This window comes from Leucoraja erinacea, chromosome 33 (assembly GCF_028641065.1).
Source record: "Leucoraja erinacea ecotype New England chromosome 33, Leri_hhj_1, whole genome shotgun sequence".
NCBI lineage: Eukaryota > Metazoa > Chordata > Chondrichthyes > Rajiformes > Rajidae > Leucoraja > Leucoraja erinaceus.
In genome coordinates, this window is record NC_073409.1 from 36,995 (window position 1) to 48,377 (window position 11,383).

An 11,383-nucleotide genomic window follows, 5' to 3' on the forward strand; every position below is an offset into this window, starting at 1 on the left:
GTGTGTTGTCTGTGCGTGATGTGCGTGATGTGTGTCTGTGTGATGTGTGTGTGTGTTGTCTGTGCGTTATGTGTGTGTGTGTGGGTGGGAGGGAGAGAAGGGAGGAAAGAGAAGTGAGTAAGGGAAGTAGAGAAAGAAGGGAGGGAAGGAAAGAGAGAAAGGAGGGAGGGAGGGAAAGAGAGAAGGGAAAAGAGAGAGAGGAAGGAGGGGGGGAAGGAGAGAAGAGAGGGGGGAAGGGAAGAGAAGGGAGGGAGAGGGCCGGCTGCGTGAGCGGATGCCGGGGTCCGGGCGAACGCGTGTGAGCCGAGGACGAGGTTTGTAAATGTTGCTCCAAACCCCGGCCCAGCTCGGCCCTCTCCATAATGTTCACCCCGTCTCCCCGCGCAGAGAGAGGGTGCAGCGGGGGCTGTGTGTGTGAAGCACGGTGACTGGAGGGGCGGGATCGCTGCCACTGGGTACCCGGACCTCGCCTACACGGCAATGGACCGACTGCCGCTCAACAGAAAAGTCTAATAATGGACATGACGTTGCCGGGGGCGGGACTTGTCAGCGATTCCAGACCCCTGGGTCCATCACATCACTGTCCCACACCTCCGCTCCACCTGACCCGCAGCCAGCAGAGGGTGGCCCTGGGAGAGTGGGGGCTGTCCCGAGGGATGCCCAGTCACCTATGGCTTGTGTGGGGAAAAAGACTCCCGGCTCCCCCTTCTCTCTCCCCTCTTCTCTCTCTCCCCCTCTCTCTCTCCCTTCTTTCTCCTACTCTCTCTCTCCTCCTCTCTCCCCTCTCTCCCTCCTCCCCCCTCTCTCTCTCCCCTCTCCCCTCCCCTCCCCCTCTTCTCCCCCTCCTCTCTCTCTCCCTCCCCTCTCCCCTCTCTTCCCCCTCTCTTCCCCCCCCCTCTCTTCCCCCCCCTCTCCCCCTCTCCTCTCTTCCCCTCCCCTCTCTTCCCCTCCCCCCTCTCTCCCCTCTCTTCCCCTCCCCTCTCTTCCCCTCTCCTCTCTTCCCCTCCCCTCTCTTCCCCCCCCCTCCCCCTCCCCTCTCTTCCCCTCCCCTCTCTTCCCCTCCCCTCTCTTCCCCTCCCCTCTCTTCCCCTCACCTCCCCCTCTCTTCCCCTCCCCTCCCCTCTCTTCCCCTCCCCTCTCCCCCCCTCCTCTCTCTCTCTCTCCCTCTCCCCCCCCTCTCTCTCTCCTTCCCCTCTCTCTCTTCCTCCTCTTCCTCTCCTCTCCCTCTCTCTCCTTTCCCTCCCTCTCTCCCCCCCCTGCCTTCCCCTCTCCCCCCCCCTCTCCCCCCCCCCTCTTCCCCCCCCCCCCCCCCCTCTCTCCGTTCTCTCTCTCTCCTCCCCTCTCTCTCTCTCCTCCATCTCCACCAGCGGGAGCATCCCACAGTCACTGACCGCGATGTACCATCATCGGACCCCAACGGGGATGGATGGTTCGGAGCAGAGTGAAAACATGGGGGACACACAATCTCTGGTGGAGAGAGAGAAGGGGGAGACGGGAGTGTGGGGGTCCTTTTCCCACACAAGCCACAGGTGACTGAGCAATCTGAACCCAAGCACCGAGAGAATAGCGGCCAAAGGTGCGCATCCCTCAGGACAGCCCCCACTCTCCCACGGCCACCCTCCGTGGGCTGTGGGTCAGGTGGAGAGGATGTTTGGGACAATGTTCATCTCTTCACAGTGATGTGATGGACGCAGGGGTCTGGACCAATCGCTGACAAGTCCCGCCCCCTGGCAACGTCATGTCCGTTGGCGTGTCGGCACCGCTGCCTTTTGGGTAGGTGGCGTTTCGACAGATCGGCCATTCGGTAAGTTTGCTTTTAGGCGACGCAGCTTTTCGGTTCATTGGCTTTTAGGCATCCCGCCCTTTCGGTTAGTTTGCATTTAGGCGTCCCGCCCTTTCAGTTAGTAGGCGTTTCGTCTTTGTACTCATTCGGTTTATTGGCGTTTCGGCCTCGTTTCCATTCAGTTCTTTGGCTTCGACTTCTTTGCTTCGGCCTCTCATCCGTCAGCGCCATGTCCACACACGCTTTCAAACCTTAAAGCCGTGGCCCCTCAAATTTGACATTTCCACCCTGTGGAAAAAGATTCTGATCGTCTACCCTATCCTTGCCTCGCAACATTTCATATATCCTCTCAATCTCTGACATTCCAGAGAAAACAATCCAATTTTATCCAATCTCTTTAGATAACTAATATCCTCTAATCCAGGCAGCATTCTGGTAAACCTCCTCTGAACTCTCTCCAAAGCCTCCACATCCTTCCTGTAATTAGAAATGTACATAATACTCCAAATGCAGGAGTTCACTGAAAGTATAGGAAGTGTTAAGCAAAGAGCAGATATTCAAGCGTCTGTCATCTTTAAACAAATAAATAAAGGGTAAATTGCCAGGCTAGGAAGAAATGTTTACCTTGCACTGAAATAAAGCACGACAGGGCAGGCAGCGCTCACTTCCATGCTTGCTAATCCCCTTAGATGTCATCAAGTGCCTTGGATTCTTCTCTAGTCCTCCTTTATATTTAGTCATTTCCTGCCATAGTGTACATAATAAAAGAGGCCATTCTGCCCATTGGGCCTGCCTTGGCTTTGCATCCCAATCGCCATGCTCCTTCCCCACCTTACACCATTTTTTACCCCAATTTCTGTTTGAAGGTTCAATCTCTTCCCACGTCTCCAGGAGATGGAGCATTTTAAACACTCACCAACCACCAGATGAAAATGCTTGTTTCATGTTACCTCAAACATTTACCATTCACCTTAAATCATTTTTTTCCTAACATAAATTCGTTAGCCATTGGATATATTCCATAATATATTCCATCCAAATATTTTATTTCAATCACCTCTGTGAAATCCCCTTTTAGCCTTTTTTAAGGAAAAACCTTAGAGAAAATCATATAAATCATAAAAAGATATGGCACAAAAGTCGACCATTCTGTCTACTATGCATGAGCTAGCCTCTTATCCAGATGGGATTAGTATAAACGGCGTGATCTCTGTGGGCCAATGCAATGCTACACCCTCCTCCTTAGGAAAACTCGGATTGTTTTTTTACTTTGTATATCTATTCAACAATATTATAGATGTTTCTATTGATAGGTCTAAAGCAAAAGTGATAATTCGGCTCAGATAAGACATGGCTTCTCCTCAGACAGTAAGCTAAGTAAGCAGTGTTGCATAGTTGAGTTCCCACAGCATTTGCAGATCTGGACCATGGTAACATGTTCCCGTTACACCACATTTAGTTCCGGGTTGAACATTTTAGGTACAGTTTAGGAAGAACATTGGAGCTTTCCAATTGGCCTGTTGCTCCTCTGCCTCAGGGGAAACTTCCCTGTCCCTCTGTCACCAATGCCTGGTGCCTCCAACACCAATGTCCACTCCCTCCAACACCAATGTCCACTCCCCCGACATCATTGTCCACTCCCTCCAACACCATTATCCACTCCCCCGACACCAATGTCCACTCCCTCCAACAAATTGTTGCCTCCACTTCTCCTCACAACAGCAGTGTCGATTGCCATGGGGAACCTCCTCCAGGCACCTTTCCCTTAGTGGTGTGACCATCTGCATGGTGTCAGATATCTTCCTCTGACCATTTCCTTTCTCTGACCGACTGTAGCTCTCTGAATGACTGGTTGCGTTTTCCCAATGGGGATGTGAACCTCTCAATGTGCATTGAATTTTGCAGTTGTCTCTCGGCACCAGGTGAGTGGTTTAACCAGGGAGCGGTGCACCCAGAGAGAGCAACTACATATCATGGGCAGAGGCCAAAGCAACTCTGGGTAGAAGCGCCCCACATGTTGAATTCACAAACTTCTCTCTCAAAGCCCATTGCTGTTACTCCATGCTGTGGTCCAGGGAGTCAAGTATCTTGAAGCACATGACAATAATAAACAAATGCCAAAACACTGTCATAAATCCCCGTACTCTCCGTAACCTTCATAGATTAAGGTAACAGAATTGGAGAAAATATTCCCCCTGAGACTAAATTCGTACTTTATTAGGTGCACATTATTGTACATTATAGAGCACATGACCTCCTGGATTGTGTGCTCTGTAAACAGAGCTAGAATTAAACGCCATGAATCCACATGATTTCTGAACTACTTCATAGATTCAAGCCCATGTCTTTCAGTTCTTACACTCCCTTTACACTCATATCTGTTCTTCTTATTCTTCCCACTAATATATTTCCCTTCATACCTCTGGGGGACACTTTGAAGATGAATGTGCACTACCTGCCATTGCAGAATCCTTCCAGTGTCCCCTTGAGCTCCACCACAATCGTACTCAATGTTAGCAACAGAATTTGCCAGAACCTAAGGCTAAGATATTAATGTTCATCAAAGACAACAGTGCTAAACCTCAGTAAACTCCCTCCAATATGAAACAAAACAGCTAACGTCACCTATTTATTTCGCTCCATAGATGCTGTTGCACACGCTGAGTTTCTCCAGCATTTTTGTGTACCAGCTAACTCCATAATCTGCTCAATTACTCCAGCACCTTGTGTCTTTGTTTGTAAATCAGCATCTGCATTTGCTTGTTTGTACCATAATTCTCTGTCTTGTTGCTAAAGACACCTTTGTAGCAAGACAAAGCAGGTAGAGCTGAAACCATACGTGAGGTTGTGCCTTCCAGAAAACAGGCAGCTTTAGCGAAACTGCGTTCTGTTGGGCTGGGTTGGCATTGAGGTTAGTAGCTGTTTCCATAGTAGTGGATCCAAAAGAAACGTTTTGGATTGACGGGGTCGCCAATTGTAGTGAGACCAAGCGGGCAGTTTTATTAACAAAACGGCATTTGAAATACATGTGCACTTGGTTGAGAGAAACGGTTTTAAAGTTTTTGTCGTTCCAAAGAACACTATAAAAAAGCCCGTCACGTGACAGTCTCGACTTCTGACGAGGGAGCTCGACCTTCAGGTTAATTGATCAGTAAAGTGAGTGGTGGAATCTAGGCAATGTCGGAGAATAGGATACAGAGTAAATTAATGGGGGCTGGGATTTCTCTGTGAGCTTGCATAGAATCGATGGGCCGAAGTGGCCTACGTTTTAAGGAAATATGGAAATACAGAATGTCAAGTGAATTATCCACCTTATCAATAAACCAAATCCATGTAACCTGATGTGATTTTGCTTTAATATATGCAACCTCTCCAGCAAGGGAAAGGGAGGTAAGTGGTTTAGTGAGTGTGCACAAACTGCCTGGCTCGTGCTGACCTATCTCCATCTACCTACTAGTGGAAATGAGACCCCTCTCTCTATGAAACAGCTTGTTCCTTGGTGTCACCAATGTACATACAGCCTGACAAAAGAAAAGAATGCAATTCAGAATTAAAATGGAATAATGTTACCTCATCATCGGTGTCAAATAGCACTGATCTAGAGTTTAAATAAAAGAAAATGGAATTCATTGAGATGGAAACTTCAACTGGTTGTTTTCGTTTCTGAAGGTTCAGGATAAAATATTTGCAAGGGCTTTCAAAACATCTGAAAAGCGCTCCCTTTATCTGTGTTGAACACAAAACGCAACTGTTTGGAAGAAGATGCAGAGAGGGAGACAGACCAGTCACTTGTCACAATGCAAGCCCTGAGCTCACAGGTAGTCAGGGTGACATCACCATGACATCAGCTGGATCACAGCACATTGCTTCTGCCCCGCTAATCAGGGAAGACAGCAGCTAGTGGGATGGCGAGGTGGACACAAAGGGGGAGTGGAGAGGTGGTAGGTTGTACAAAAGCAGAGGCTGGAAAAGAGAGGGGCAGAAGTGTGAAGTAAGCAGGAAGAGAGGAGAGAAAGGTGATGGGAGGCAAAGGCGCATTGTGCGTGGGAAAGGGAAGTGGGGTGAAATGAACGAGATTGTTCCTGTGATTTATTCCCAAAGTGAGTTAATTGTGAAACCAGTATGACTTGTGAGTTCTGAAACTGGAAGTTTGAATAAATGAATGAATACGTTTATTGGCCAAGTATTCACATACAAGAAATTTGCCTTGGTGCTCCGCCCACAAGTGACAACATGACATACAGTGACAGTTAGGAATGACACATAAAACATTAAACATTAATAATAAAACATTATTGATTAAAAAGTGAATTAAATAAAATGCCAGAGCAAAACGAGGCTATGGATTTTTGGTTATTGAGTAGAGCTACTGCTCGTGGGGAAAAAAGCTGTTTTTGTGTCTGGCTGTGGCAGCTTTGACAGTACGGAGTCGCCTTCCAGAGGGGTCAGAGATAAACTTACCTGCTCAACGAGTTTGTGGCCAGGGTGAGAGGGGTCAGAGATGATCTTACCTACTCACTTCCTTGCCCTTGCAGTGTACAGTTCGTGAATGGAGGGAAGATTGCAGCCAATAACCTTCTCAGCTGACCAGACGATTCGCTGCAGCCTCTGGATGTCGTGTTTGGTGGCTGAGGCAAATCAGCATGATGTGGTGCCTGCTGTCCACTCCCCAGTTGGGCTGAATTGTCCTGACTTTAAATGGAGTCTCGTTCACAATGTGATTGCAGCAAACTATCGGTTCTGAGTAATCTGTGGCAGGTTGCAGCCAATCCATATGTCCAAAGACTGAGGAGTTCAGGGCCATTTTAAGCTTCATCTTCAGAGGCAGAGAGATCCCAGTATGGCTCTATGGTGTGTCTCAGCGTGGAAATGTAGGACCACTATCATGTACACACACATACGCAGAGGGTGGTGGAGGCAGATGTGATAGTGGCATTTAAGAGGCTTTTAGATAGGCATATACATATGGATATGCAAGGAATGGAGGGATATGTATCAGTGCAGGAAGAGGAGGTTAGTTTATCATAGAATCATGTTCAGCATGGACATGTGGGTCGAAAGATCTGTTCCTGTGCTGTACTGTTCGATGTTCCATGTAGGTAATAGGTCATGGTCTGGAATTTAAAATGAAACAGCTAGTCTTTGTACAAAATAGTAACAGAAAATGGTGGAATCACTCAGCAGATTAGGAACCCTCTATGGAAAAACAGCAGGAGCTTCCTGTACTCTTGTAATGAATTTAAATACAATGTAACTGCAGGATAGCCTTGCATGTAACAAAACTGTTCTGTATTGCACAGTGCAGATTAGGGAGGTAATAGCATGGGGTGGCTGTCAAGATGGTAACTTTGAATCTCAATTGAAATTCCAACTAAAATGGAACCCATTGTGTTTCAGTAGCCAGTAGCATGGGTGGCTAGGTGGACCAATACCCAGTTAACAGCACACACATCACAGCAAACAAGAACTCTTGGATTGAGACATTTTCTTTAACAATTGAAAACAATGTTTCTTAAAGCTTGAATCAAAAGCACATACAGATTACCAAAAGGCCTGTTTCTCTCTCCATAGGTACTGTCAGACCTGCTGAGTGTTTCCATATGTCCTATATGTTTATTGCTGAACTGTTATTTTTTCAGTGTGTGGCCACTGAGATGACATTCTGAATGAGATGTGTTGTGGAGCTTTGTTTTGTGATTGCCAACCAAAGTCATTTCTATGTTTCTATGTTTCTAAATCTTTTCAGCATTCATGACCTAAATATTAACTTTGGGTCCCAGCAACTCCCTCTTAAATATAGCCAATGAACTGGCCTCAACTACCCTCTGTGGCAGAGAGTTCCAGAGATTCACCACTCTCTGTGTGAAAAAAGTTCTTCTCATCTCGGTTTTAAAGGATTTCCCCCTTATCCTTAAGCTGTGACCCCTTGTCCTGGATTTCCCTAACATCGGGAACAATCTTCCTGCATCTAGCCTGTCCAACCCCTTAAGAATTTTGTAAGTTTTGACGTATTTATGACGTAATGTTAAAGCTCACATGACAATAAATCCCTGCATCCCTTCTTAAATATAGGAACAACATTAGCTACTCTCCATTTCTCCAGGACCGCAGGTTGTGGAGATTTATCCAACATAATGCTCTTCAAGAGTCCCAGCACCTCTTCCTACTTACTCTCAAATTGCCCTGCATATCAGTACTCTCCACATTGATCTCACTGTCCCCATGTCCTTCTCCTTGGTGAATACAGATGCAAGGTACTTGTATAGAACCTTTTCAAGATTCAAGAGGGTTTATTGTCATTACAGCCATATACACAGTACACAGTGCAATGCGACCTTGGTGCTACATAGAACACAATTGGACAACATGCTACATATATAGATGTACTACGCTATACACATGATGCAAAACCTTCCTTACTAAAGTGCAACAAAGTAAATGGAACATGTACAATGTACACAAACCAAGTGTGCTGAGGGTGCCGTGCAGAGTTTATGTAGCAGCAGAAGGGGGGGGGGGGGGGGGGGGGGGGGGGGTTTATGTGAGGGGTGGGTGGGAGTTATTCCGACCGGCAGTGATACCAAATATACTCTCCATCAAGAGTGATACCATACTTACATTCTATTGGCCAGTACATGTCCTTCGCATGCCCAGCGACAGACTCCCATAACATTCACTCTACTCCAGTATCTGCCAAAGAAAGAGATTAGTTGTTGAACTGAGGACAAGCTTAAAGGATGTACTCAGAGCTTCCTTAGACCATGCTCCCACTGACTCCTCTTGGAGTTCCACACCCATTAACCATTCAAACTGGAGAATCATTGGGGAGCCAAGAAGATCCTTGAGTACGTACAACGGGAACACATAGGAACCCAATGTTTATGAAGAATAAGCATGTCAACATAGATCTACTTACCAATTTCATCAAGTATTTCCTGCCCCATCTGTGGTAGACCTTTGACCTCATCTGTCACCTCATAAACCACAGGACTGGATAGGAAGTAAGTCATCTTCAGTCCCAAGGGATCACGATCAGATAGGAAATTTCCAGCAAGCAAATGTTTATGTTATATCACAGTGGCACAGGTGGTAAAGTTGCTGCTAATCTGTGGCACAGTATCTGTGAAGTTTGAAAGTTCTCCTCAAGGTTTTTGCTTTTGGGTGTTCTGGTTGCTTCCTAGTTTGCAAAGATATTTGGGTTGGTAAGTTCATTCATATTTGGGTTGGCTCAAATTGCCACCAGTGCATAACTGAGCAGTAGAATTTGAGTGAAGTTGATGGAAATGGAAAGAGAATAAAATGGGATTAGTGTAGATTTAGTCCTGATTGTCAGCACGGACTCTGCGGGTGATAGGGCTGGTTTCCATGATGCTTGATTCTAGCATGACTGGGCCTTTACCTGGATACGTCCCAAAGAAAGCTTCTTTGGAGCTCAACTAAAGGCCATCTTTTTTTAGTTTTTATGTTGAAGAACCATATCAACATTCTTCTGTTCTTCCCTTATATGGCTCTCCCTGATATTTTGACCATATTACCATTATATACTCAGAAATTTGGTCCGATGAATGCAGTCCTTCTGACGAGATGCCTACTAACTAGTGAATAACCTAACTTAATGTTCTACCCAAACCTGATGATTAACCATGAACGATATTCACTCAGTGTGTTTCTCAACTGCTTATTTTTATTGTTGCAGAACTCTGTGTACATGTTCTCTGACTGTGCATTGCCTGGACAGCTTGATGGTATTCCAGATGTAATTTAACAAGGGCTATTCATGCTTGCAACATAATGTACGCCACTTGGGATCAAGTCCATCAGGCATAAAACTGATCAACCTTTCCGTCATTGACTCTCTGCAATGTTTTCATCATTCACCCACATTGCTATTTCTCTGCACTAGTTCTGGTCTTTCATCATTTAAAGGAGAACTTTAATCTGTTTTTAGATCCAAACTGAGTGACCTCATGACCTACACTGATAATTATTGGACATTATTTTTCCTATGTACTGGATTCATTAAAATTTATTGTAGATTATGCTTGCCACACAGTTGATGATGTGCCATTTTTGCAGCATCACCAAACTAGTTCATGTGGCTTTTTATCCCATTATCTAAACCATTTATAAACACAATGAATAGCTGTGGGCCCAACTGCTTGTCACACACTGTTGTTGCGAGTACCAGTCATGTACCTCATTCCCAGCTGAGTTTCTGAGCTGAGTTAATAATTCACCTTCAATTCCACCAGCTTTCACTTTAATTGTCCCTTATTAACAGCCTTACTAAGTACCTTCTCAAAGTAAATACCATCAATTGAAATATCCCCCATCCCCCGTCCACTCTTTCCGTCAAAATCAAATCTGGGCATTTGTTCCAGCTTTAACTAACAATAATATCAATTGTGTTCAGTCATTAACAGAATTTGCCTGAAACGGCAGCAACTGATACCGTACCAGACCCAAGGTTATCAATGACTTTAAGCAACTGTTTCAGTGCTAGTGCTAACTAGATGCCTGGTTTTGAAGTATATTAAACATTTGATTGGTGCACACTTTAAGCATCCAAACAAATATGTCACATTATTTAAAATACTGTGACCAAAAGCCAATGTCAAACAACTTCAGATGAATAGGAAATGGTAAACTGCAGTAAAAGCCACATCCTGGTTGAGTAAGTTTATGCAAAGTGAAGTCATGTAGGTGCCCTTTCAGCCACAAGGCCTGAAGCTGTGAAATACATAGAAGGCTTTTCATCAGCAAGAGAGCAAAGAAGGACATCATTGTCCAGTTGGTTCCAGTTTCCTGAACTTTCGCCAAATACCTGTGAATGTTTTCCCTTCAAATATTTATCCAATTCCTTTTTGAATGATACTTTTGAAACCATTATGCTTACACGTTCAGGCAGTGTGTTGCAGATTGTAACCACCCACTCCATAGTGCTCAATTTCTCAAAGAAGTGCAATTGAAATTGGGTTTTAACCAGAGTGGAACCAGATTTGGGATCTCTGAGTTGCATCCTGTCTCTCGGGGGACTTTGCCCAGGCCCTTGAAGTTTGTGTTTAAGAAGGAACTGCAGATGCTGGAAAATCAAAGGTAGACAAAAGTGCTGGAGAAACTCAGTGGGTGCAGCAACATCTATGGAGCGAAGGAAATAGGCAACGTTCCGGGCCGAAACCCTTCTTCAGACTGCTCCATAGATGCTGCTGCACCGGCTGATTTTCTCCAGCACTTTTGTCTACCCTTGGAGTTGGTAGTCTATACAAGGCACTGGATCCTCTCCAGCATTACCTAGCCAAGTTACCCAGCCAAGTCTTCTTAGTTATTCTGGACCCAATCTACGTTGATACTAGTTACTCTGGATGTTTGTAACCTGCACCATATCCCATTGCAGCAGGAACCTCGTGCCCTCGTCGAGTGTTGCTAGATCCTACCCCACAGCTTTTGGTATCTTGGATATTATCCGACGGTTATAAATCCTGGCCTCTATCTCCAGCTGACAGTTTCAACAGACTCTAATCCTGTAATGTCAATCACTAGCACTTTATCAGAGTGCCACATGATCCCCCAACTTCATTTGTTTGCTACCAGGAAGCTACC

The 11,383-nt window shown here is 45.7% G+C and overlaps 1 protein-coding gene across 1 annotated transcript in view; it reads right to left on the minus strand.

Moving 5' to 3' along the window:
- The window catches only part of LOC129712507 (calcium-binding mitochondrial carrier protein SCaMC-2-A-like), a 30,928-nt gene extending 20,226 nt beyond the window's left edge, over positions 1-10,702 (minus strand). The window contains exons 1-2 of the mRNA XM_055660973.1: positions 8,700-10,702; positions 8,402-8,473 (exon numbers count right to left, since the gene is read on the minus strand). The gene's annotated coding sequence lies outside the window, so the exon portion shown is untranslated. The remainder of the gene's footprint in view (positions 1-8,401; positions 8,474-8,699) is intronic.
- Positions 10,703-11,383: the final 681 nt, after the last annotated feature.